The sequence below is a fragment of the Bactrocera neohumeralis genome, chromosome 2 (genome assembly GCF_024586455.1).
Source record: "Bactrocera neohumeralis isolate Rockhampton chromosome 2, APGP_CSIRO_Bneo_wtdbg2-racon-allhic-juicebox.fasta_v2, whole genome shotgun sequence".
NCBI lineage: Eukaryota > Metazoa > Arthropoda > Insecta > Diptera > Tephritidae > Bactrocera > Bactrocera neohumeralis.
Genome location: NC_065919.1, coordinates 83,148,679 through 83,154,678, shown reverse-complemented (window position 1 = coordinate 83,154,678; position 6,000 = coordinate 83,148,679). Strand labels below are relative to the sequence as shown.

At 32.6% G+C, this 6,000-nt stretch overlaps 1 long non-coding RNA gene across 1 annotated transcript in view; it reads right to left on the bottom strand.

Annotated features, from left to right (window-relative positions):
* Positions 1-1,816: 1,816 nt before the first annotated feature.
* LOC126759991 (uncharacterized) overlaps positions 1,817-6,000 on the bottom strand; it is a 148,577-nt gene continuing 144,393 nt past the window's right edge. The window contains exons 5-6 of the long non-coding RNA XR_007667130.1: positions 4,656-4,703; positions 1,817-2,005 (exon numbers count right to left, since the gene is read on the bottom strand). This is a non-coding gene — a long non-coding RNA (uncharacterized LOC126759991). The remainder of the gene's footprint in view (positions 2,006-4,655; positions 4,704-6,000) is intronic.

Sequence of the window (6,000 nt, the reverse complement as noted above, 5' to 3'; positions counted from 1 at the left end):
TGGAGTTATAGCGCAAGAACTGTTCGTCGAAGGCTTCAAGAGGTTGGTTTGAACGCTCGTCGGGCCGCCAAAAAACCACTTTTAACCTCAAAAATGCGCCTAAACTGTTTACCATGGGCAAAAGAACATCAAAATTGGACTCAACTTGATTTGCGAAATGTAATCTTTTCAGATAAGTCCAAATTTAACATTTTTTGCAGCGACGGTATGTCCTACGTGAGAAGGAGAACTGGTGAGCGGTTCAAGGATGAATGTGTTCAAAAACTGTTAAGCAGGGAGGCAGCCGAATGGTCTAGGGTTGCTTTTCCTACTTGGGCCTTGGGCAACTAGCCCTAAGAGAAGGAATCGTCAATAGGAATAAGTTTCAGGTGATACTTGACCCCAATTTAATACCTGCAATGAAAACTTTTCGCGAGCGAATGTCCTAATTTTTCAGGATGACTCTACGCCCTGCCATCGTGCCAAAATAGTAAGTATCCATTTTTTTCTACAACTAGAGTTCATTGCTATAATTTTAATTACAAATTTTATACTTATTCTTTTTTCTTTCTTTAAGGTGAATAATTATTTATCAAAAATCGGGGTCTCGACTTTGGAGTGGCCAGGTAACAGTCCGGATCTCAATCCCATTGAGTACCTTTGGTTTATAATGAAAGCTCAGATAGCACAGAAGAGACCAAAGAATTTAGCTGAGCTGAATGGAATTTTCGAAGAAGCGTGGTATAACGGTATCGGATCAGTAACAATAAAAGACCTCATAAATTCAATGCCCGAGCGTATAAAAGCCGTTATAAAAAGCAAAAAAAAAAATACTAAAAAGAGTGGTTTTGTATAGATTAATTTTCCCTTTCACTAAATCTATAAAAGCATTTCTCTAATGTAAATAAAAAAAATTATCACTGTTTATATTGCTAGTTACCAAAATGATACAATATCTAAAATGAATAAAAAAAAAATCAAATTTCACCATATAACTACATTGGGTTCCAGAACGCTGTAATATTCTAGGTCACTGTTAAGCAGATGAACTAATCAGATTAGGCAACACCTTACAATACGATTTTGTTAAAGTGGAAATGTATTTGTGTTATGACAACTAGCAGATATTTAAACAATAAACGGGTTGAAGATATAGCTGAGTCTCGATGGAAACAATCCCTCACTTGCTCAACAAGCAGTCAAATGTGGCATGAATGGAAAATAAGAACTCTGGAATGACATTAAAACTCTAGTATGTGCATTAACAGGTCTCTATCTTATTGAAAGACACGCCTGTAGTAGTAGGGATACTATACAACGAAAACTGTACAAGCTGAAAAGAGCTAAAAGAAGAAGGGACTGTGAAACATCTTCTATGCAAATGCAAGGTTTTATATAGGAAAATTATCGCAATTATCAGTTGCTTATCGAATTGAACAACTTTACTATAACCACAGGGTGGTTCAGAGAGGACATGATAGTGAAGAGATTTCAGTTTCAGTAGTTTCATGGTGGGAAAAATGTGAAAAATGTAAAAAAAAAAGTAAAAATAAACAAACTGTTGTCTATCATAATGGAATACCACTTGAATATGGCATAATAGTTGAATCTTACAAAACTTGTCAAAATTATTATAAAAAATTTGATTTTTTCCCTTCGATACTATATATATTTTTTTGAGAGTTGTAATTTTTTAAAAAATTGTCGATTAAAAATTTGGATTTTCCAGTTTTAATTAACCAAATCATGTATTTAGTTTCAATATGAGAATCTTACAATAAATATGTATATAATATATATATATATATATATAAATTATATTTTTTAACTTTTGGTGTATGCGTTTAGGTTAGGTCGGAAGATTGATCCTCGTACTAGAGAGATAACTTAGGATACCACTTGAACAGCAAGAGAGTTGTGTTTCCCAAAACCCCTACATATGGATCACCAGTCCTTTATGTATATATCGACGAAGCGCTTTGAGCTCATCACATGTGAGCCTGTTGGGTAGTGTTCAGTGAGAGACCTGCAATAACAGTGAAATGAATCTAGCTAACCTGCTTCAATTTAAATTTCAAACTATCATCAAATGATGTATGATTATAGAATAAATTGTCAGCTATACGCCATATTCAAAATATACAAAGTTTTTTTTACAAATTAAATTTACATAACTAAAAGAGTTGCAGCAATTTAATTACAGAAGTTCTGTGAATGTTTGCGTCAACTAAATATGACTGTGAATATAATTTTAGTATAATTTTTGCCATTAATCGTTAATCAGGTGAGGAGATAATTAAAAGAGGTCATGAAAAAGCCATACAGTTAATATTTTCGAATATAATGTCAATAAATAATAGAAAATATGCTGCATATCTAATTTATTAGCTGGAAAATTTGGTGAGCATACACTTTTAATTAAAATGCCAAAAGTGTTAGAGAGCAATTATATTAATGTTAAGTGGAGCAGAAGGAAGCTCAGCATTTTAATTAATTATGAAGAGTTTGAGTTAACGGAAAAACGAAAAAATGTGTGAAATGTTTTTCTGTTTAGAAAATTGCAAGTACTTGGAATATAAAATTGAGCTTAAGGGGGTATTCTCATGTATCACTTCGAAAAATCGATTTTTTTTTATATTTTGACAGTAAAACCTATTGAAAACATGCTGTGAAAAATTCAGACCGAAATTCATAGCATTTGATAAGTTAGAGCTCATAGTCGCCGACGTGTTGTAAGCGACTGTCTACCAGGCGCCATGACTGCAGCTGCTATGTTTCTAAAGGCATTTTTCTCGAATCATCATTTTCTGAAACTGTCATGGTCCTAAATAAAAAGTATTCAACCGATTGCTTTAAAAATTACATATGTTCTTCTACTCATTTACAGTTATCGTGCCTACCAGAATTGTTTATTTTCGAAAATATTTTCATATTTTTTTTAAACGATTTTTAACGAAAAAAACAAGATTTTCGCGACCATTTTTTGAAGTTCGACATTTTTTTTTCAATGAAATTGATTACATTTGGTAGGGACGATAGCCGCAGAGCTACTGAATAATAATCCATTCAATTTTTTTATTTCAGACAACATGAACAGTCGCTATCACCATGACCAGTGAACTACTTTTTTTGTTGGGGTCTACTTTGATTTAAAAAAAATATATTAAAAATGTAAAAAACGAGAAAATTTTTTTTTTGTACATTTAAAAATACAAATAAAAATATATTAAAAAATTAAAATGATTGAATTTTGTTGTCGCATAAAAAAAAATTTCCTAAAAAGTGGTAAAATGTATGCGTTCACATGAGAGTACCCCCTTAAGCAAACATTTCTAATATTTGAAATTGGTCTACGTTAAGTCTAGAGATTGTAGCTAGATGGGAAATAATAATGGAATAATGGAATTAAACGCTGTAAAGTTTTAACATTTATGTAATATTAAAAAAATAAATAAGCAAAGTTTTTCTTAATTGAGTTAAGATATTTACCAAATATTCTATTTAGTAAATCAAGGACAAAGACTTGAAAAACTAGCTAAGATCTTTTGGCACATAAAATTTTAATTATACTTTTTCATTCATAAATTTTTTAAGAAAAAATTGCTGTAAATAATATAATTTTATTATGGAATTTTAGAACAGAAATTCTCAACATTTATAATTAAAATCAAAGAAGATATTTAAAATAAAAATTTTGAATGCTTTTACCAGTTTTTCCTTAGATTGTGCAATATTTATTCATAGTTAATATTCATCTACGCCTAAAAGAAGACTGCAAAATGCTAAGGCACAGTAAATCTTAGTAACTAAGTGAAAATAAGGCATTTTAAAAGAAAGGCTTTTTTATATAAGACCTTCGACCTCTTCAAATGATAAAAATATTAAAAAAGTAAAGGATATAGTACTTGAAAATCGTCAGACAATTGTTAGAGAGAGAGTACGACATCTGTCGCCAGTTTGTTCGAATGACTTTTGTGGCAGTTTAGGTATGAAACGCGTTCTTGCTCGAACTCGCCCCGATAAAGTTGCATTTTTTTCAAAAAAAAAGTACGATTATGACCGAATTTAAAGCCAAAAATGCAGTGAATAACATCGATCAACATCCGTGTTCAATTTTGGCTCCGAAAAAAATCACATTTTTGTTCCCCAAACTGAAATTGTCGCTCCGTGGAACCCGTTACCAGTCGATCGAAAAGATAAAAGAAAATTCGCTGAAAGAGCTGAAGGCCATCCAGTAAAGTGCTTATGAAAAGTGTTTCGAGGACTGGAAAAATCAGTGGCATAAATGTATTACATCTGGTGGGGATTACTTTCAAGGCAACAGAAAAAATATTGATGAATAATTAAACATTTTGCGATTTTTTGACAATTTCCGTGTATTGTTTTGTCACAATATATGTATGTATTAATAAAACGCTTAACTGAAAATAAGGCATTTTAAAACAGAAGTTTTTTGATATATGAATAAAAATTTAATTTTCAAAATTCACTTGCATACTTTTCGGCTCTAAGCATACTATATGATATATACATATATAGCGATAAAGTTTATTCCAGATTACTCCTGCAAGAAGCATATAATCACATACTATACTTTTTGAAATTTATGTTCATTCAAATTAATTAAAAATGTTTTTGTAAATAAAAATAAATTTTATTTTAATATTTGAACTCACCTCTCGCAAATATATTAAAGCCTGTGGAGTAATCCAAAGAGAATAAGTCTGTAAAAAAAAGAAAATTATTAAATACATATTTCATGCTGGTACAAGCTTCATTGATAACAAATTGAATAAAAATTCACACAATTAAAACACACTTTCCCACCCAAAATTGCAAAATTTTATTTTTCGTTAAGTTTTGTCAACAACTGTAGCATATCTTTAGGCTGAATTTATTATTTTTACTGTTTGCAGTTAGAGTTGCACTCAGCAATAACAAAAATATATTAGCAGCAGTGTTTTAAACCGCTCTTTAATTATCACATAGGTATCTATAACGTCGAACTTTACGCTTCACTTTAAATCAACAACAGCAACAACAATGAGGAGCACGAAAATCAACACGTGAATATAGTCATGCTCATAAGCCAGTGTAGTTAAGCAATTTTAGTACCTCCACGTCAATTAAGTTGTAGTTAACTCAGTGCTTTAGCTCAACTGCCTATCCTACCGCCGCATATGCATGTCCTCGCAGTCGCATGACTTCAGTGCAACAGCGTAGGGCCTCCTCCGAATTCCAACCTGTCAACTGCAATCTAAGCTAAAACTCTAAAACTCTCTTCACAGTCGCTGTCGCTCAAAGCTGTGTCCTGAGCGCCACACCTTCATTCGCCTGCGGCATTGCTGCCGTGGCCCCACCACTACTGCTAGCGTGCGTGAGTATGTGTGTAACTGCAAGTCCAGTTGTAGTAATTCGCCCGCGGCTTACAATGTGCTATGCATTTGATTGAACAATGTTGTAATGACATTTTAGATTCTTATCGCAATAGGTTGGCTGCCCGGCAGGTTGGCGTGCCGCTCCCTTACATTGTAAGCGGGTGCCTTAGTAATAAGCCGGCTTTGTTCGGCCATATTTTCAAAGAGTTTAATGGTGAGGCCAGCGACAAAGCAAATGGTGGCCTTTATTGGAGAAATGTCAACTCATGTGCGGTCATTACCTACCTATGTATATATGCATGTATGTGTAAGCGTATATGTAAGCATGTGTGCTTTCGTGCAATATTGCATAATAACTACATTGTGCGCCTATGGCAGTGACATGACGTATACGTTACCAAACGTAATTGCCACTTATGCAAGTTTAGCTTGTAATTTTTTAACCGTCCAGCAATAAAGTTATTAACAACATGTTTTATGGCGGGATCAAATGAATTGCTTGCGACAGGAATTGAGTTTATGTTTGTGCGCTTTTTCCTTAATACGCTGAAGATTTATTAGCTGAAATGTATATCGCCGTGTATAGTTATGTATGAAAATCAACCTATGTCAGTTTTGAAAAAAAAAAATTAAATAACAATTA